Source organism: Oryctolagus cuniculus, chromosome 2 (assembly GCF_964237555.1).
Source record: "Oryctolagus cuniculus chromosome 2, mOryCun1.1, whole genome shotgun sequence".
In the NCBI taxonomy this organism is placed as follows: domain Eukaryota; kingdom Metazoa; phylum Chordata; class Mammalia; order Lagomorpha; family Leporidae; genus Oryctolagus; species Oryctolagus cuniculus.
This window is the reverse complement of record NC_091433.1, coordinates 43346921-43369164: the sequence shown is the minus strand read 5'-3', so window position 1 is coordinate 43369164 and position 22244 is coordinate 43346921. Positions and strand designations below refer to the sequence as shown.

The 22244-nt window shown below is 43.8% G+C and overlaps 1 protein-coding gene and 1 long non-coding RNA gene across 2 annotated transcripts in view; both read right to left on the bottom strand.

Moving 5' to 3' along the window:
* The window catches only part of XKR6 (XK related 6), a 333364-nt gene that overhangs the window by 291916 nt on the left and 19204 nt on the right, over positions 1 to 22244 (bottom strand). The window lies entirely within an intron of this gene.
* Positions 7211 to 22244, bottom strand: part of LOC127490253 (uncharacterized) — a 32889-nt gene continuing 17855 nt past the window's right edge. Inside the window, exon 2 of the long non-coding RNA XR_007918095.2 lies at positions 7211 to 22244. This exon is cut by the window's right edge and continues 16090 nt beyond it. This is a non-coding gene — a long non-coding RNA (uncharacterized lncRNA).

Genomic DNA, 22244 nt, shown 5'->3' with positions numbered 1-22244 from the left:
CTTCACTCTCTCCCCTCCCCACCCCCATCAGCCTAGTTTACCACCCAGTGCCTTTGCTCATAGCAATTCTACAAATCTAGACTGTCATCAACCCTTTTCACTAACCTGGGCATTATGGTAGTTGTCGGCAAACAGGAGGACAAGCAAGCATTTTGGTTGTACTCTGTGGCAGAACTGCACTTACAGCACAAGACACAGCACCTGGTCATTCTTTCATTTCAGAAGTCTTTATCTTTCCAGTTATGTTGCGAAAACTCTAAGTGGTCCTATAGCTCTTTACAAAGCTGGCAGCATTTTAAACCCCTCATAAACCTTACTGATTAGCAAGTCCCTTTAGAAGTGATGAGAGGATCTTTCTTATCATTGCTCATACTTTAATATTTAATATATGCATATAATTGTACATACTAAACTATATCAAAGTGACTGCAACTCAAAATTCTGATTGGCTTCACTAACAAAGAAGGAAGCTAAAGAGTAAGAGGTTAGCCTGCCTCGGAAAAGAGGCACTGCGCTTAGTGACCCGCGTCAGAGCAAACACACAGCACCATGCAACATTACAAAGAAAAAGAAAACAAGAAAAGGCCTACCAAAGGGTCAATCTCATCCTACTTCCAGAAATTCACATCTGGAAAGTAATCTGACTCCATCATATATCATATGTGCAAACAGTGGCAACAGAAACCAAGTGATTGGCCCAAGATAATCAGATTATTTTTATTTGCTGAGGCAGAAACACACTTAATTGTAAAAAGAAGTCAAAAAAGAGAAAGCCTCCACAATGTCTTAGGAGAGCGAGCAGAGAAACCGGCATCCAAGAGTTAAGGATATAGACAACTGGGGCGGGGCAGGGGGGAGGATATATTGCATGTGGGGACGCTACTGAATTAGAGAGCCGATTCACCTCCACAGAGTACACCCAGGAGAAGCCTCTCCTCCTCCTCCAGCCCAGAAGAACTACAGTCCAGCTCTCTGCTGTGGCCCGGGAGGGCAGTGGAGGATGGCCCAAGTGCTTGGGCCCTGCACCCGCATGGGAGACCGGGAGGAAGCACCTGGCTCCTGGCTTCAGATGGGCGCAGTGCGCCGGCCGTAGCAACCACTTGGGGGGTGAACCAACGGAAAAAGGAAGACCTTTGTCTCTGTGTCTCTCTCTCTCACTGTCTAACTCTGCCTGTCAAAAAAAATTTTTTTTTAAGAATCTATTAAAAAAAATGCTGCTTGGGACAGCCACGTCCTACACCAGAGTAGCTGGTTTGTCCAGATCCTCTCCTTCCAACCCAGCTCCCTGCTAATGCATCCCATGGGAAGCAGCAGGTGACAGCCGAAGTACTTAAGGGTCCCTGTCACACCAGGTGAGAGACCCAGACTGAGCTCTGGGCTCCTGACTTCAGGCTGGCCCCACCCTGGCTGTTGCAGGCATTTGGGGAGTGAACCAGCAGTGAAAGTAAATCGAATATTTTTTAAAAAAAGAAAATTCCAATAATTTGGCAGTGAAAAATCACAGAACATACTTTCTTCTCCATGAATTATGAAGCACTTTTCTGTTGTGTGTGTGTCACTTACATAAAAGAATCTACCTTCTGATCACCTTAAAAATTTTAAACATTACTACAAAATATCTAGAGGTTAACCCAGTAAAGCAATGAGCTCTTAAGTTCTAAGATGGTCTGAGTGACACTTGGGAGCCAGAACAAGAACTCTAATGAGTTACAACAGTTTTAGCTACTCGCTAAACCACTACCAGTGACTTCGCAGCCAATGGCCATTCCCAGCAGAACCACACAGAACAGATGCATCGTGACATCAAAGACGTGTCTACTTGATACTCATCTCTCACCTCTTCCTCAGTCCAGCCACTCCTTCTGGACCCAGGCGTCCAGTTAGATCACAAAAGGAAAAAGAAAACAGTTCTTTTTCAAAAAGAAATAAGTTACTTTATGCAATCCGTTCCCCCTGCACATGAAACCAGGGCAACTAGAACCCTTTACATAAACTCATGTAATACCACACCAAAAGCAAGTGATAAAACCAAAATTATTTTCTAATAAAATCAGAGCCACTTACAATGACATAAATCAATAAATGTAACAACAAAAGTTATTATAAAATATAAAACCATACTCTGTGAGGGTCAACCCCAACTACCATTCTTTCAAATATGAGAGGGTCTTAAAAATAGCTTTGTGTAAATAGTAAGTACTGCAAGGCTTGTTTTCCCCAGGATAATGGATTAACAAATACATTTCCAAATGTGTCTAATTCTAATAAATAATTTTAGCTGCAAGGATAATGCGATGGACAGACTGTCTTTTGTCATCATTGTCATTTCTCAGGCTTGACCTGTTACTAAGTTTCACAAAATCCACCCAAGTCTGCATATATCATGCCTTTCTTTGATCATATATTTAACTATCTCCCTATATCTCCTAGAGAGAGTTATCCATGACAAAATCTAGTCTCATAATAAAATCTAAGGGCAAAAAGTGGAATCCATTATTTAGATGGAATAAAATATATAATTTTGTTCTTTGCATAGTCCATTGCTCATTTTTTAAGTTTCCAGCAACATTTATACAGCACTTTGTGTTAAGCACTATCTATGAATATAAACTAATGTGTTTTACCTATGAGGTGGATGTAGTATTGTTATCTCATTTACCAGTTGAGGAAGAGGGCTAGAGAGAATTCAGTAGCTTGTTCAAGACCACAGAGCTAAAGAAAAGGTTTAAATTTCACTTTGTCCTAAATCTCTGTGCTCCCTGCCCAAGCTCTCATTGAAAAGCGCACGCAGGAAAAAAGTATAAAGAGACATCAGAAAGACAAGCATCCCTCAGCCCCACTGCCTTGGTGAGTTCCAGAGGTGCGCTTCTGAGCGGGAACGTGAAAGTGAGTTGGGAGAGTCGCTCGGTGCTGGCTTCCCGCATACAACTGTTCTGTCTACAATGGGCAGAAGAGGCCATGACCAGGCCCGCGCTGCTTCCTACCTGCTTCCCTACTGGGCCTGCCTATTCACGGTCAAAAAGCCAATCATCCCACAGACTTCGGCTTCGATTCAGATACAGCAGTGAGGTTGGAAAAGTGCCTCAAGCAGAGCCCACAGTCCTCTGATCCTTTACAAATCTAACTCTGCAACTGTGTGTCATAGCAGTCATGCTATGAATGAGGTCAATTACTCTAGGTACTGTAGCCTTTTTCCTTTTCTCTAGCCCTGGGGTTCAAGCTCTTTCCCAGCACTAGCTCAGAGCTCTCATTAGCCCTTTGCCCTCAGTTTTACTGCCCCTACATTTATGTTTTTCTAACTCTTCTTCCCTGGGAGTCCTGTGGGGAAAATGAAAGTTCAGAAAGGGGAAAAAAAGTGGGGGAGGGGTTTGAAGTGAAAATTCAAGAGGTTCTTATTAAGTTAATGTTTTAAAAGCTTTGCTACTTCCAGAAGAACCAGGAGTTAGAATATAAGGTGTATGGGGGCTGGCGCTGTGGCACAGCAGGTAAAGCCACCACCTGCATTGCCAAAATCCCATGTGGATGCCGGTTCGAGACCCGGTTGCTCCACTTCCAATCCAGCGCTCTGCTATGGCCTGGGAAAGCAGCAGAAGATGGCCCAAGTCCTTGGGGCCCCTGCACCCACATGGGAAGTCCAGAGGAAGCTCCTGGCTCCTGGCTTCGGATCGGCACAGCTCTGGCTGTTGCAGCCAATTGGGGAGTGAACCAGTGGATGCAGGACCCCTCTCCCTCCCTCCCTCCCTCCCTCCCTCTCTCTCTCTCTCTCTCTCTCTCTCTCTCTGCCTCTCCTTCTCTCTGTGTAACTCTTTCAAATAAATAAATTAATTTAAAAAAGAATATAAGGTATATGGCCAAAATATAATAGCCATACAGACATATGCAGACACAGTAATACGTATGTGCACACACACACACATGCACATGCACAGTGAGGGGTTCTGATTCTGACAATCCCCTTTCCTTTCTCCTCTGTTACCTTTTAACCACAGTGCTCCTCTCTAAGCACTATTTCTTAATATCCACTTGTCAGATGTAACATAGAAGATCAGCCTTGGACACCTGGAGAGCTGTTTCCTGGACCAACACTTAGTGCAGAAAGCATGGCACCGAAGCGTTCTTTATCATCTGTAAACTGAGGGAGCCTTCCCTGCCACCTTCCCATTTCACCTCACTAATGTGAGGTCAGGGTTAAGCTATGCCTTGAATACAAGAAAACCTCTAAAAGCAACATGTCAATAGTAAGTAATCCAACAAGCCGCTTGGCTATACCCATCTGAAGCAGTGAAGTGCAGGACCACCAACTTCTATGGTTTCAGGGGACTTTTAACCAAGTTGTTTCTGGTTTACACCGAACAAACAAGGTAGAAGCAAGGTGGGTCGCTGGGGAAATGGCAGGGGCTCCTGGGCAACCCATCCTTGGAGTCTATCAACAGAAATTAAAGTTTACTAGTAACTGTTTCCTGGGGTTTTTCCCCAGGTCAGTCTCCAGAATAAATGCAACAGGTTTAACTCTTAGATTATTCTCCTAAAAATTCAGTCAGTCCCAATCCAGTACCAAAATGGTTCATCTAGGACAAAAGCAGCTAAGGAATACCCAAAATACTCTCTGCATTCTTGCATCCCAGGGTCTCCAGCTCATTGAAATGGTCATTTCTAGCTCATGTATAATGAGAATGTCTCCTCAATAAACTGTCACACACCATCTCATGTTACAGGAAGGGGCAATAAATTCCTAAAAAGCCATGTACAGTGATCACTGTTTAATGTTCTTTCAAATGAATAACTTTTCATATTTGCAAACTGACTAGAAATGCATAATATCAAATAAGACTATTTAAGCTGTACTTCAGTTTTGTCAGTAAATGAACAACTATAACACCATATTTCCATTGCCTTGGATCGTTTCAGAAGTGCATGGGGAAGATCGGCACTGTGGCGCAGCGGGTAAAGCCACCACCTGCAGTGCTGGCATCCCATATACCACCAGTTCGTGTCCTGGCTGCTCCACTTCCTATCCAGCTCTCTGCTATGGCCTGGGAAAATCCAGCAGAAGATGGCCCAAGTCCTTGGGCCCCTGCAACCACATGGGAGACCTGGAAGAAGCTCCTGGCTCCTGGCTTTGGATCGGCACAGCTCCAACCGTTGCGGCCAACTGGGGAGTGAACCATCAGATGGAAGACCTCTCTCTGCCTCTCCTCTCTGTGTAACTCTGCCTTTCAAATAAATAAATAAATAAATCTTAAAAAGAGAGAGAGAGAGAGAGAGAGAAAGCTATTAACAGCATTTCATTAAAAAAAAAGTGCATGGGGAAAAAACATGGCCTAGAGATGTCATAGAGATAACAAGGCACCTGCTATGGTATGAATGTCTGTGTCCACACATGCCCTAATACCCAGGTTAGAACCTAACCCTCAAGATGACAGTATTAGGAGGTAGAGCCTAAGGAAGTGATTTAGATCATGGAAATGGGCACCTCATGAATGGGATCAATGCTCTCAGCTACTTTTATAAAAAAGACCCAACATAGGAAAAAAGGTACTCATCCACACGAGGGAAAGCAAACCCTTCCCAATTCTGCAAACCCTTGACCTTGTACTTCCCAGCCTCCACAGCCACAAAAAGTAAATCTGTGGTTTACAAGCACCCCAAACTGTGGTAGTATTTCATTACAGAACCCCAAATGGACTAAGTCAGCACCAAAGCTCTTTAAATAAAAAAAAAAAAAAATATTTATTTAGTACAGATGGTTGCTGACTTACAATGGTTCAACTTATAGTTTCTTAACTTTTCATTGGTACAAAAGCAGCACACAGCCAATAAAGAAAACACACTTCACATTCTGCATGCTGACCTTTTTCCAGGTTAGCGATAGGCAGTTCTGCAGTGTCTCCTGATGCTGAGTAGCAACAGGGAGTCCCAGGGCCCAGCAAGGCCAGCAAAGGAAGCAACCGGCACTCTGCAGTCTGCTGTTGCTAAGAGATGGTGCTCAGCAGGTGAGGCGGACGAAATACATTTCCAATTAACAATCTGCTCAGCTTACAATAGGCGTATTGGGACAGAAGCCTACCCTAAATCCAGGAACATGATATTTAACCTAGCATTTAATCTAATATTTAATAGAGAAAATATTAACACTAATACTTAAGTAACAAGTGTACTGACAGCAGAACAACAAAAACTGAGGTGACTGCTAGGGAGATGAGAAAAACAGATTGACAAGCAACAGGGCATCTCTTATCTTCACAATGTGCAGAGGTGGAAGAAGGAAATGTTTTCTGCAAGTTTTGAAATGGACGACAACAAGAGAATAAAGTCTGACAGGCTGACTCAGAAAAATGTCAAGGTAGGCAGTTCCAAGTGCCCATCCACACCCCTGCACCTGAAACATCAAAAAACAAAACAAAACAAACACTAACTGCCCGAATCGTATGGACTTTATCAGAACTCTGGGAAGCAGTCAAAGGTTTACAGCAACCAAGTCAACAGTGACTCAAGAGTCAACTTCGAATGGGAAGAAGGCCTTGCAGCATTATTTATCTTTGCCCTACCTACTCCCCATGCAGCAGCAACCCGCAGTCCCTGAAACAAACCCTGCTCTCTGGTTCCAAAAGGAGCACAGCAAACCCATATGCACAAATTACTGGGCAACCCTATTTTAACCAGGAAGGGGTACCTGAAGAATTGATGCAAAGTACAAACTTGAAATTCATCCAGACTGAAAAAGTAGACAGGACTGCCCAAGAAAACTGTAAGGTAGATGAAAAATTCTCAGACAGCAGAAGTAAAAAACTGCAATTGAGACACACAACAGACCACCTGAGGCCTAAGAGGAAAGGCCAAGGAGCGTTTCCCTGGGAAATCAGGAGAACCAAAAGCGTCCATATCTGTGGGGAATTCAGATAGCCACATGCATGCCCAGGGAGGGATACGTGCTCAGAAAACACCTAAGACCTTGTGCCTGAATGCTGGCCAGCTCAAGTGTGGTAACTGCTAAAGGACCCAGCAAAGGCCAATCTGCAAGACTGGCAGAGATACTGTTTATTTCTTTAGCTCCTACAATTCAAAGCAATCTGCCCAGGCCGGCGCCGCGGCTCACTTGGCTAATCCTCCGCCTGCAGCGCCGGTACTCCAGGTTCTAGTCCTGGTTGGGGCGCCAGATTCTGTCCCGGCTGCTCCTCTTCCAGGCCAGCTCTCTGCTGTGGCCCGGGAGAGCAGTGGAGGATGGCCCAAGTGCTTGGGCCCTGCACCCGCATGGGAGACCAGGAGGAAGCAACAGGCTCCTGGCTTTGGATCGGCGCAGGGCGCCGGCCATAGCGGCCATTTGGGGGGTGAACCAACAGTAAAGGAAGACCTTTCTCTCTCTCTCTCTCTCTCTCTCACTGTCTAACTCTGCCTGGAAAAAAAAAAGTAGTTGGGAAAACTTACTTGATAAAAAATGGATATCACAGCCTTTAAAAGGGAGGGATGGGAATAATCCTTGTGGAAGAAATGGGAGTCTGATCTCAAGAAACCTAACACTAGGGCCGGTGCAGTGGAGCAGTAGGCTAAGCCTCCCCTGTGGCGCCAGCATCCCATGTGAGTGCATGCTCATGTGCTGGTTGCTCCTCTTCTGATCCAGCTCTCTGCTATGGCCTGAGAAAGCGGTGGAAGATGGAAGTGCTTGGTCCCCTGCACCCATGTGGGAGACCCAGAAGCTCCTGGCTCCTTCAGACTGGCCCAGCTTCAGCCACTGCAGCCATTTGGGGAGTGAACCAGTGGATGGAAGACCTTTCCCTCTGTCTCTGCCTCTGTAACTCTACCTCTCAAATAAATAAATAAAATCGTAAAAAAAAAAGAAAAGTAACATTACAGTTTTCACACATCTGGTGTTCAGCAGCAGCAACAAATCACAAGGCAGAGTTCACTGAAGAACACAAAATGGGCAGATAATGTCTCTGAAAAGGCCAACAAGTAATTACTGTACAAAGACTTTAAAGCAACTTTCTTAAATGCTGTTGACACTTAGACAAAGGATAGTATGTATTAATAAAAGCATCAATGATTAAAAATAATTATTAGAAATATAAATGTACCAAATACAGAACCCCAAAATTTAGGAGGCAAGCAGAAGTAAAAGGAGAAAAATGAAGTTCTATAATAACATATTCAACACATCTCATTCAATAATATATAGAACTTAAGAGAAGATAAATCAGGAAACAGTATTTGTACAACACATGTGCCAACTAGCCCTAACAGACCCACAGAACATCCTACAAACAACAGAATATACATCTAAAGTTTATCTACAATAACCTCCCAAGGAGACCCTGTTAAGACCACACAATAAGTCTCAATAAATTTTAAAATCACATAACATATACTTTGCAACCACAATGAAATACATCTAGAAATAAAGAATAGAAGAAACTCTGGAAAATCCACAAATGTATGGAATTAAACACTCCTTTAAAAACCCATGGGGTGGGTTTGGCCTACCTATTAAGACTCCTGTGTCCCACATCAGAGCGTCTGGTTCAATTCCCAGGTCCCAATTCCAGCTTTCCTGCCAATGCAGACACTGGAAAGCAGTGGTGACAGCTCAATTGGACACTTGCCACCAAAATGGGAGACTTGGATTGAGTTCCTGGCTCATAGCAGTCCTAGCTATTGTGGGCATTTGTGGAAGAAACCAGCACATGGGAGTTCTGCCCGTCTTTTCTCTTTTTCTCTCCCACTCCTGTCTCTCCCCCTCATCTCTCTTCCCCTCTCCATCTCACTCCCCTACTTCTGTTGCTCAGATAAAACCAATGAGACATAGAGGAAATCACAAGGAAAATGTAAAAATACCTTGAGAGGAATGAAAAGGAAAACAAAACATATTAAAACGTATGGGATGTAGCAAAAGTAGTATTTAGAGGGAAATTAATGACTATAAACACCTATATAACCTGAAAAACCATTAAAAACTAAACCTAAACCTAAATGTATCAGAAGGAAGGACATGGCTATTAGCAAGGAGTTCAAGGAAATAGACAATAGAAAAACTGTAGAGAAAAATCAACGAACCCAAAAGTAGCTTCTTTGAAAAAATCAACAAAACTGACAAACACATACATAAAGTAAGAACAAAGAGAGAAGAGGGGCCAGCACTGTGGTATAATGGGTTAAGCTGCTACCTGAGATGCCAGCAGCCCACATGGGTGCCAGTTTGAGTCCTGGCTCCTACACTTCCGATCCAGTTTCCTGCTGATGTGCCTGGGGAAGCAGCAGAAGATGGCCCAAGTGCTTGGGTCCCTGTACCCATGTAGGAGACCAAGATAAATGTCCTGGATCCTGCTCCTGGCTCCAGCTTGGCCCAGCCCTGGCCATTGTGACCATTTGGGGAGTGAGTCGGCAGATGGAAAATCTCTCTCTCTCTCTCTCTGTAATTCTTTCAAAAATAAACAAGTTAATATTTAAAAAAAAAAAAAAAAGAGGGGCGGGGCCGGTGTGGTGGCATAGCCAGTAAAGCTGTGCCTGCGATGTTCAAGACCCAGCTGCTCCACTTCCAATCCAGCTCTCTGCTAAAGCACTTGGGAAAGCAGTGGAGGATGGCCCAGGTGCTTGAGTCTATGCACCCAACTGGGAGGCCTGGAGAAGGCTCCGAGCTCCTGGCTCTGGTCTGGCACATTTGGGCAGTGAACCAGAGCTTGGAGAAGATCGCGTGCTCTCTCTCTCTCTCCATTTCTCCTCTCTCTATATCTCTGCCATTCAAGTAAATGAAAAATAAATCTTTAAAAAAAGAGAGAAGAGCAAGTAACTAAAATCAGAAATCAAAGTGGGAACATTACTATCAACCTTAAAGAAACAGATGATTATGAGAATACTATGAACAATTGTACATCAACAAATTACTTAAACCTATAAGAAATAGACAAAGTCCTACAGCCACATAAATTACAAAAAATTGACTCAAGAAGAAACAGAGGGGCCGGTGCTGTGGTGTAAGAGGTTAATCCTCCGCCTGTGGCGCTGGCATCCCATATCGGCCGGTTCATGTCCTGGCTACTCCATGTCCAGCTCTCTGCTATGGCCTGGGAAAGCAGTAGAAGGTGGCCCAAGTCCTTGGGCCCCTGCACCCACAGGGGAGACCAGGAAGAAGCACTTGGCTCCTGGCTTCCGATCAGTGCAGCTCCGACTGTTGCGGCCATTGGGGAGTGAACCAACAGACAGAAGACCTTTCTCTCTGTTTCTCCCTCTCACTGTCTGTAACTCTACCTCTCAAATAAATAAATAAAATCTATGTAAAAAAGGCGAAGAAGAAATAGAAAGAACCCAACACACCTATAAAGCCAGGAGCTTTCTCTGGGTCTCCTACGTGGGAGCAGGGCCCAAGCACTTGGGCCATCTTCTGCTGCTCTCTCAGGTGCATTAGCAGGGAGCTGGATAAGAAGTGGAGCGGCTGGGATTCAAATTGTTGCCCTTAAGGGATGCTGGCACCTCAGGCAGCCGCTTTACCCACTATGCCACAACACCAGTCCCTCAAACTCTTTCAAAGAAGAGAACACTTCTCAACTCATGGTATAAGACCAGCATTACCTTAATGCCAAACTGAAGATATCATAAGAAAATTATAAACCAATATCCTCTATGAAAATATATGCGGGGCCAGCGCCATGGAGCAGGTTAATCCTCCACCTGCGGCGCTGGCATCCCATATGGGTGCCAGTTAGAGTCCTGGCTGCTCCACTTCTGATCCAGCTCTCTGCTATGGCCTGGGAGGGCAGTGGAAGATGGCCCAAGTGCTTGGGCCCCTGCACCAATGTGGGAGACCCAGAAGAAGCTGGATTGGCGCAGTTCCAGCCGATGCAGCCATCTGGGGAGTGAACCAATGGATGGAAAACCTTTCTCTCTGTCTCTCCCTCTCACTGTCTGTAACTCTACCTCTCACATGAATAAATAACATCTTTAAAAAAAAAAGAAAATATATGCAAAACCCGGAACAAAATACGAGCAAACTAAATGCAGCAGTATATTAAAAGGATTATACATCATGATCAAAGTCAGATTTATTCCTAGAATTCAAGGATGGTCAACATATGAAAGTTAGTAAGAACAATATACCACACTTACATAATGAAAAAAATGTATCATCAACTCAATCGATACAAGGCATTTGATAAAATCTAACACTTTCATGATAAATGCAATAAGAAAATTAAGAATCAAAGGAAATTTCCTAACCATGATGAAGGATGTTTATGGAAAAAGCCACAGTAACATCCAACTCAATGATGACTGAAAGTTTCCTTCCCAAGATTACATGAAAGACAAGGATGTCTACCTTCACCATCGCTATTACCAACATGTTAAAAGTTCTGACTAGAGCAGTTAAACAGGAAAAGGAATAAAAGACATCCCAACTGAAAAGGAAGTAGTAAAAGTTTATTCACAAATGGCATGATCTGATACAGAGAAAGTTATCAAAGAATCCACCAAAACATCCTTTTAATCTAAAAGAATAAAATAGCAGAAATAAATTTAACTACGGAAGTAGAAGGCATGTACACTATAAAACATTAAAGAAATTTAAAGGGCCTAATTAAATAGACAGATGTCCTGTACTTATGGATTAGAAAACTTAATACTGTTACAATGGCAATACAACCCAAAGCAATCTATACACTGCAATCTCTAGCCAAACCCCAGAAGTCTTCCCTGTAGAAATGGAAAAGTCAATCCTCAAATTAATATGGAATTTCAAGAGGCCCTGAACAATAATAATCCTGAAAAAAATAGTAAGAAAATGAAGGGATATATATCTCAATTCCAAAATTTCCCACAAAGATATGGCAATCAAATGAGCATGGTGCTGACATAATGACAGACTAACAGACCAACAGAATACAATTAATAGTCCAGAAATAAATATCATATAACTACAGTCCACTGATTTCCAACAAGGAAGCTAGTACCTTTCTGTGGAGGAAAACAGTCTCTTCTTGGGGGCCAGCAGTGTGGCGTAGAAGGTTAAGCCTCTGTCTGCAGCCAGCATCCCATATGGGTACCGCCAATTCAAGTCCCAGTTGCTCCAGTTCTGATCTAGCTCCCTGTTAATGCACCTGAGAAAGCAGCAGAAGATAGCCCAAGTCCTTGAGTCCCTGCAACCATGGGGAAGATGTGGAAGAAGCTCCTGGCTCATGGCTTCAGCCTGGCCCAGCCCTGGCTGTTGCAGCCATTTGGGGAGTGAGCCAGCAGATAGAAGATCTGTCTCTCCTCTCTTTCTCTTTCCTTTTCTCTATCTCTGCCTTTCAAATAAATAAATAAATCTTTTAAAAAATAGTCTCTTCAACAGATGGTGACAGTACAACTGATTTTTTTTTTTAATTTGATAGGGAAAGCTACAGGCAGAAAGAGAGAAAGAAAGAGAAAGAAAGAGCAAGAGCAAGAGCAAGAGAGAGAAAGAGAGGATCTTCCATCTGCTAGTTTACTCCCCAAATAGCTCCAAGAGCTAGGGCTGGGCAAGGCTGAAGCCAGGAGCCTGGAACTCCACCCAGGTCTCCCACTTGGGTGCAGGGGCCCAAGCACTTAGGCCATCCTCCACTGTTTTCCCAAGCCACTATCAGGGAGCTGGATTAGACATGGAGCAGCCAGAACTTGAACTAGTGCTCTTGTGGGATACTGGCGTCACAGGCAGTGGCTTAATCCACTGTACCTCAACAGCAATCCCCTGGATTTCTACATGCAAATAAATGACTCTGCATTACACCTAACACCATATTCAAAAATTAACTCAAGATGGATCAATGATACAAGTATAAAAGCTAGAATCATCGGAAGAAAACAGTAAATCTTCACATCCATGGATTTGGCAATGGACTTTTAGATATGATACCAAAATCATGAATAACAAAAGCAAAATTAGATAAAATGAACTTGAAATTAAAAACTTCCATGCCAAAAGACATCATCAAGAAAATAAAAAGGCAATCTATAGAATGGAAAAAATATTTGCAAAGTATATATCAATAGAGGTTTATATATCTAAGAGGGCAGTGAGGAATATGTAAAGGGTACAGAGTTTTTATCTGAGATAACAACAAAGTTCTGAAAATGGGCAACAGTGACAGTTACACAGCACCATTGAAGTGCTTAATGTCAGAGAACTGTACATTTAAGAGTGGTTAGAATGATAACTTTTATATTAATCTATTTTATGTTAATCTTATTTAGATTATATTAATTATGTTATATGAATCTATTTTCGTTAATCTACCAATATTAATTATCTATTAATCTATTTTACAATAATGCTTTTAAGCAACAAAAAGGGAAAAGGGGGAAAACAAAGTCTTGTGAACGCAAAGATACCCATAGCTATAAAGATATTTTTTTAGATCGGCTAAAAAGGAAGTCTAAAATAACATCTATTCTTTGTCTACTAAGTCTTGGCAATGTTTGAGAATATTCTTAGGCTTGCATACTTTGCAAAGGAACATTATATGTTAACTGTCACTGATAAATCTGAGAATGATAATCTATCACCCTTCACGAAGACTCCAACATAAGGATTTAGATTAGCAATCTTGAATCCACATATGTTCAGGAAGTTCTAGTTTAGAAATTATGAAAAAGAACTGAGAAAATATTTTGTCATCTTTATAACATTATTCTTGAGTGTCTGAAGTTTACTTTTTTTTTTTTTTTTTTTGACAGGCAGAGTGGACAGTGAGAGAGAGAGAGACAGAGAGAAAGGTCTTCCTTTGCCGTTGGTTCACCCTCCAATGGCCGCAGCGGCCAGCGCGCTGCGGCCGGAGCACCACACTGATCCGATGGCAGGAGCCAGGTACTTATCCTGGTCTCCCATGGGGTGCAGGGCCCAAGGACTTGGGCCATCCTCCACTGCACTCCCTGGCCACAGCAGAGAGCTGGCCTAGAAGAGGGGCAACCGGGACAGAATCCGGTGCCCCGACCGGGACTAGAACCCGGTGTGCCGGCGCCGCTAAGTGGAGGATTAGCCTAGTGAGCCGCGGCGCCGGCCTGAAGTTTACATTTTAGTAAGTGTCACATACCTGGTCAAGTAGGAAGACAGAACAGCTAAGAAAGGACTTGCTGAAGTGCAGTCAGCCATACGGTCCAGCTGCTCATGAGATATTTTGAAACAAAAACTGCCATTAAGAATTTTGCTAGGGCCAGTGTTGTGGTACAGTGAGCTAAGGTGCTGCCTCCAATGCTGGCATCCCATATCGAAGAGCAAGTTCAAGTCTCCAGCCTGCTCCACTTCCTGCTAATGTGCCTGTTCTGGGGCTGCTCCCACCCATGTGGGAAATCTGGATGAAGTTCTTGGCTCCAGGCTTTCACCTGAACAGCTCCAGACGTTGCAGCCATTTGAAGAATGACCCAGCAGATGGAAGATCGAGATCTCCCCACCCTCCATCACTCTGCCTTTGAAATAAGTAAATAAATCTTTTAAAAGAAGAGAAGAATTTTGCTGGTGGAGCAGGCTTTTGGCTCAATGGTTAAGTGGCTGCTTGGAATAGGGAGTATAAGGAGTGCCTGAGTCCTGGCCACTGCACTTCCATCCAGCTTCCTGCAAGTGCACTCCAGGAGGCAGGAGACGAGGACTCAAGTAATCCGGTCCCTGCCACCCATTTGGGGGACCCAGACTGACTTCTAAGCTCCCAACTTTGGCCTGGCCCAGCCTTGGCCAGCATTTGGGGAATGAACCAGCAGATGGAAGATCAATCTCTCCATTTGTCTCTCTGCCTTTCAAAAACAAAAGTTAAATAATTTGCCTGGCTCCTGCCATCGGATCAGCACGGTGCGCCGGCCACAGAGCGCCGGCCGCGGCGGCCATTGGAGGGTGAACCAACGGCAAAGGAAGACCTTTCTCTCTGTCTCTCTCTCTCACTGTCCACTCTGCCTGTCAAAAAAAAAAAAAAAAAAAAATAGTCTTGGAGATAGGAGATATTGCCTCTTTTACTACTAATTATCACACATTAAGAGGTACAGCTCTCAAAATGCTGCTATTCCATCAAGGCACTCATTTTAGGTCAGTGTGTGAATTTTAGGTGTGTATATATATATATATATATATATATACAATATCCACAAGAAATGTCCTTTTCTCCACAATAGCTTCTCATGGAAGTCACTGGATTATCAAAGCAACATTCACCTCCCCTGTTCTCAGTGTTTTCCACATCCCCATGCCTATCCCCAAGTAAAACAGGCTGGGTTTAGGTGCCAGGAATGGAAATATAGACAGGAAGGTATTTTTTTCCTTTTTTGAATCACCAAAAAAGCTTCCACTTAAATCAACGTTGAATTGCACAGCTTATTCCATGGCGCTCTCCAGGTATGTTTGCCTACTCAGCAGCAGCAAAAGCCAGCAAGCAGGCAGGTCCCACAGAAAGATACAAGAACGCAACACTACAGAAGATGTCTGGGGAAAACATTTCCTTTACCCAAGCCAGCTCCTAAGAGGGACAGATTCCTGCAGGCAGTCTAGCAACACTGGCGCTTTGTCATGCTGTAAATATTTAACAATCCCATAAAATCTCTTACCTGCTACTTAAGTCATCAACATACTGATAATTTTCATTTACTTCATTTGCCTGATTTGGGGACCAAACGGTATAATTTTAAAAATACAATAGCTTCAGAGTCCAGAGCTGTGTTTCCAAGATGGCACAACACTGTAAGAACATGACTCTGGATCCAGACTGGCTAAATTGGAATCTCTTACTAAGCTGTATGACACTGGGCAAGTTGTTCATTTCTCTGCTTGTTTCCCCATCTGTAAAATGGGGCAGTAGTTCCCCCCAGGGTTGGTGTCAGGATTCAGTGAGATATACATACTATGCAGAGCAATTAATGCCCTGCACCTAGGAGACCCTCAAGCTAAGGTGGCTGCCATTCCGATTACAGCTGAGCCATCTCCTGGCCAGCTGTCTCATTTAAGGAGGATTTTCTTGTACTCCACCTACCTCCACCAGTCCCTTAATGCCACTGCTCTCTCCAACTATTGTGCACCTGCTATTACACACACATGGAGTATTTAATTATTGGCTGGGACCCAAACAAAATAAAGCACAAGCGACAAACCTGGCTGCTCCCTGACAACAGTGACCCTCACGTGCTTTAGGAAAAAGGGAGGACTTTCATATGTTATTTTACACATGGAAGCATTTTTGTCTCACTTGTTGATGACATCAAATCTTCTTTTGCTTAAAAATGCCGTTTCAGGACCCACCTCATGGCATATAGCGGATTGAGCTGCTGCCTATGACGTCGACAACCAGATGCAGGTTCCAGTCCTGGCCTCTCCACTTCCAATCCACCTCCCTCCCTGCTGTGAAAGCAGTGGAAGACAGCCCAAGTATTTGGGCCCCTGCACCCATGTGGGAGATCCGGATGAGGCTTCTGGTCCCTGACTTTGGCCTGGCCCACGCCCAGCTGTTACAGCCATCTGAGGAATAAACCAGGGGATGGAAGAGCTCTCGCTCTCCATCTCTCCTCTGTAATTCTGCCTGTCAAATAAATAAGTAAATCTTATCTTAAAAAAAAAGAGAGAAGTATTTGAAAAAAAATTTTAAACGAAAATGCTGTTTCAATAGACACTATGAAAAACACTGTTTTGAAAATTAGAAGCACTGAGCAGATCCAGTGGAAAGCACACATCTGCAAATGCTGTGTTCCATGTAGCTCACCGCTAAGGCTCTGACATGCCAAAATGACTGCAGCTGTCAGTTATCCTCTCAGGGAACGGGAAATGAAGGGAGGACCTCCACGTGCACTGGGAACACACATGGAGACGGCAAGTCCTTCCTTTCTGGGAATAAGTCACTCACTCTTCTCCCTTCCAGATGGCAGGCAACACTCCAGCAAAACCCACATCCTTGAAACAAGTGTGGAAATGCTTACTGTGTGTCCCCTTCCAAAACAGCTGCTCACAAGAATGCGTTGCAGCGGCAGTAAGGACATCAAAGTGTATGTCCAACTAATGGAATCTCTCACGAGCTCAGCACTACAGATTCCAACACTGGGAGCTGCCAGCTGCTGCCTAAATACTATTTTCCAACAGCTTCTGAAGGCTAGTAGTTACTCAAATAGATTTTTAAAAGAAAACGACTGCAAAATATTGTAATTAATAGAAGATTATTATAATTAGACATTCTGTTCTTTCCTTTGATGCAAGGAACAAAGTGGTGGTGACTGTTGCAAGGAACGCAAAGTGCCTTCTTTCAGTCGCTTACTCATCCGCTCAGAGGTGACACCGATTTATGGGGCACAGACCCTGCCTGTGGCATTCTCCCAGGCCCAGCTCTCACCTGAGGTCTCCCAAGCAAGGGCTACGGCTCTTCTCATGATCTCATACCACAATCTCCAGTGACACACAAGAAAATGGACAACCCAAGGGTATTTTCACAGCCTCAGCCTCCTATCATCCACCTCTGGACAGGAGAATATTCAACCAGAGCCTCAAAGTAAGAGTATTAGAGTCTCCTTTGCCTTAAGTCACATAAGTGAAATTTTACTTTAAAAAAAAAATTGGGGGAAGGGTTTAGACAAGAAAATTTGTTTCAAGATCTACTCTTCAGGTCCCTCTATTAAGTTCTCAAATTTCTAGTTACCTACTTGAAGATAATTATTTCTTTTAAAGCAATATACGCTTTTTAAAAATATTTATTTACTTATTTGAAAGGCAGCGCTACAGAGAGGCAGAGAGAGAGAGAGAGAGAGAGAGAGAGAGAGAGAAAGTATTCCATCCGTTCCATCCACTGGTTCACCCCACAAATGGCCGCAATGGCTGGAGCTGGGTTGATCCAAAGCCAGGAGTCAGGAGCTTCTTCCAGGTCTCCCAAGCAGGTACAGGGGCCCAAGGACCTGCGGCTATTTTCTACTGCTTTCCCAGGCCACAGCAGAGAGTTGGATCAGAAGTGAAGCAGCCAAGACTCCAACAGGTGCCCATGTGTGATGCCAGCACTGCAGGTGGAGGCTTTACCCACTATGCCACATCGCTGGCCCCAGCAATATATGATTTTTATACCCTGTTCTCTATGCTTCCTTCTCGTACCAGACAGTGATATCTCAACACAGACACCACACTTTGCAAAATACACTGTCCATCTGAAGGCCATGAGTATGCAGGGTACTCTTCAGCCAATTTCAGGATCTATCTGTTTATACTGTACAAACAGTGTAACATGCCTAGCAGAACACAAGTTTGCAATTCCAGCCTTCTCAAAAACAATACACTTAGAGCCCCACAAATACCGACTCCTGACCATAAGAGTGAGATACCCTGCACTCACACATATACACTGCTCTGTGAATGTGAAACAAATGCCCTCATACAACTCATTTTACAAGGTCCCAAAGTTACGTACTGCATGTGTCCAAACTTAGCATCTTTAAATGTGAGCCAATTTTCAAAAATCAAAGAAACTCACAGTTGAAATAAATCTGAGAAATTATCTAATCCAACTACTAACACATCTAAATCCTCTGTATTGATCTTTATAAACATTTTAAGATTAGTAAAATTATTATCATTTCCAAATTACAAAATCAGAAACAGATTTAGCTAAGTGGCCTTTTACATGCAATAACCGATGAGTGAAAATGTGTTATGTCCACATGTCAAGAATAAAGTCCTGGGGCTGGTGCGTGGCACAGCAGGTAAAGCCACCGCCTGCAGGGCCGGCATCCCATATGGGGTGCTGGTTCGAGTCCTGGCTGCTCCACTTCCAATCCAGCTCCTGCTACAGCCTGGGAAAGCAGTGGAAGATGGCCTAAGTCCTCTGGCCCCTGTACCTGCTTGGGAGACCCAGAAAAAGCTCCTGGGTCCCAGCTTCGGATTGGCTCAGCTCCAGCCACTGCAGCCATCTGGGGAGTGTACCAGCAGATGGAAGATCTCTGTCTCTGTCTCTCTCTGCCTCTCTGTAACTCTGCCTTTCAAATAAATAAATAAATCTTAAAGTCCTCCAAAAGAAAGCATATGCATGATGTTGTAACTGGAAAGGGGAAAAATTGCTTCAAATATACTGGTAATGAGTATTTATTAAACTATGCTGTTTATAAAATAATGTGCACACTTCTTAAAAATTTAAAATTGGGGCAGGGGTTTGGTAGGGGTTAAGTCAACACTTGGGGACACGCATATCCTGTATCAGAATCCCCAGATCTGAGTCCTGGCTCCACTTCTGATGCAGCTTACTGCTTCTGTGTACCCAGGAAGACAGTAGGTGATGGTTCAAGTGCTGGGTCCCTGCCACAGCCATGAGACTCCAGATTGAGTTCCCAGCTTTGGCCTAGCCCAGTCCTTTCTGCTGGGGGCAACTGGGGAGTTAATCAGCCTATGGAAGATTGATCGATCTCTCTCTCTCTCTCTGCCTTCCAAATAAAGAAAATAAAATTAATTTTTAAATTATGGCAAGTCAAATTTTATGTAAAATTCTTTTTCTAAACATTAAGATCCTGCCCCCATACTCCCCATGTCCCAAATCCAAGGCCTATGCAAACACCTGGGGAGAGGCAGATGGAGCACCACGACACCATAGCACTGCATTAGTGAGGCCTCCTAGGACTCCCAGCCATCCACACATCTTCATCAAGCAGGAGGCCCTTTCCCTGAGAAACTTCCCACAAAGCCTCTAGGTGGAGCAAGAGGCCTCCTCTGGCCATCTTCCTGGCAACTACTTTTTGAGCCCTGGACAAAATCTGGCATCTCAGGAGCAAAGACGTTCCTGTTGGCAGAGCACCAAAGCCCAACTACACCACCAAGAGCCACTTCTTGTGTGGCCAGTGAAGAGAAGGGGGACAACACACACAGAGCCAACAGACACGGTGCCCACGTTATCTCCTCCCAACTTGCTGTGCCCTTGCCAGGGAGGCAAAGCTCCATCCTACGGATGGGGAAACTAAGGCGGAGAGAATTCAGTGGTCCACTCTAAAGCCTGAGCCTATGGCACTGTGGCAAGTGAGAAAACGCATTACCCACAGGGTTACCGGAGCAGACAGCGAAGGCCCACTTAAAACAACATGCAGCAAGGTGCAGCCGGTTGTGTGACCTCATTCCTAACAAGTCAGCCCCGAAGACTCTGTCCTACTTCCCTGTAGTGAAGCCGCCCATTCACTTGTCTCACAACCTGCTTTACAGTACGTTTCCATAAACACATCATTTCCCTACCTGAAGGGTTACCCATTCCCGAACTTCAAGAAAACAAACTACCTTCATTTTTTAGTTAAGATTGACATTGGACCAACTATAATTTTTTTAAAAAAACATGTTACAGAAGAGAAAAACAGCACAAGTGTTGTGGCTTGAATTATTGTCTCCCAAAGTTATGTGGAAGTTCAAATCCCCTACACCTCAAAATGCAAGTTCATTTGGAAATAGGGTGATTATGCAAAAAAAAAAAAGAGGTCATAACGGACCCTTAATCCAAAATGGCTGGCTTCCTGATAAAAGAGAAATTTGGACACAGACAGACATAGAGGGAAAACTCCAGGGACAAGATGCCAGTGGTAGATGTCATGCAGGTGCAACTCAGGGAACCACCACCAGAGCTAGGAAGGGACATGGGAAGATCCTACCTGGCATCTGAGAGGAAGCCCTGCTCACACCTCGACTGTGGACCTCCAGCCTGCACACCGAGAGGGAAGACACTTCCGCTGTTTTAAACTGCCTGCTTGGAGGTGTTCTGTTCTGGCAGCCCTGGCAGTAAACCACTAAAAGCCCTCCACCTAAAGCCCCCTCCAAGCTGCAAAGGCACAGTCAACTGAGTCCTCTGAACTGGAGAGGCAGAGTCTGAGGTCCCTCCCAACCAGAGCCAGACACAAGGGAGCCCATCCCACTTGATTTCAACAGAGCCAAGTGATCCTTGTCACACAGAAAGCAAAGCACAGAGCCACATTCTGCTGGGAGCCAGAGCTTACGGAAAACAAACCACAAACAAAGATTCCAAACTAGCAATTTCACATACTCAACAGCGAAATCAGTCTACTCCAGCCTAACTTTTTCAGTTTATCAGCTCTAGGACTGACTTGCAGCAACCTAAAGGGTTAATATAGAACTTTGAGAATTTACAAATGAGCCAAAAAGCTTCATGTATATTAGGGCCAGCGTTGTGGTGGAGCAGGTAAAGCTGCCACCTGCCACACGGCATCCCATGTGTGTCAGTTCATGTCCTGGCTGTTCTATTTCAAATCCAGCTCTCCCATGTGACTGGGAGAAGCAGCAGAAGATGGCCCAAGTGTTTGGGCCCCTGCCACACATGTGGGAGACCCAAAGGAAGCTCCTAGTTCCCGGCTTTGGCCTGGTCCAGCCCTGACTATTGGGGCCATCTGGAGCGTGAACCAGCGAATGGAAGATATCACTCTCTCTCTCTGTGTTTCTCCCTCTCTTTCAAATCAATAAGTCATCTTTAAAAATAGGTTATATTATGAAACAGTCTTATATATGTTGTGGTCTATGTCAAATTTCCTTTCTTTTTAGGCTAATATTGCACTGTATGTGCAGACCACATTTTGTATCTGCTGATGGAAATGTGGGTTATATCCACCCTTTGGCTTTTACGAATGATACTGCTATGATATGGGTGTATAATAATCCGAGACCCTGCTTTAATTCTTTTTTGAATATACTCAAAAATAGGATTCCTGGGTCATATAGCAATTTCATGTTTAACTTTTTGAGGAATCACCATACTGTTTTCCAAAGCAACCACACCATTTTACATTGCCACCAACAGTGCACAAGGCTTCCAATTTGCCCACATATTCATCAGCTGGTTATTTTCTGGTTTCCAGATCACAGCTTTACAATGGTTACATCTGTGCTAATCAAGACCAGCTATAATGTGAGGTTAGCCAATTTATTTTTTATTTGGTCTTAAGAATAGATCCTAAAATCTGCACTGATGAATATCACCATAAGGTCACTGAGTAAGATTTTTGGAGACCCCACCCAAGTGGGCCTTATAAACTGGAAAGACTCAGGAGTACAGTTTTAAATACAGTATAAAGATAACATTTTCAGCAGTAACAGTATTTATTTCAGACAAGCTCAAACAGAACCAACCAGTGACCTATTACAATAGTAAGGGGTAAGCACCATTTGTAGTCAGGGTGATAACATCTCCTGGCTACAACAGATGCAAGCTTGAAAGTAAGTAAAAGGCAGCAGTAGATAATACAAGAAAATATGATGCAAAGTATTAAACTCACATTAATAACATCAACTACACAATTACCTCACACACAATGTCTAGTTGATC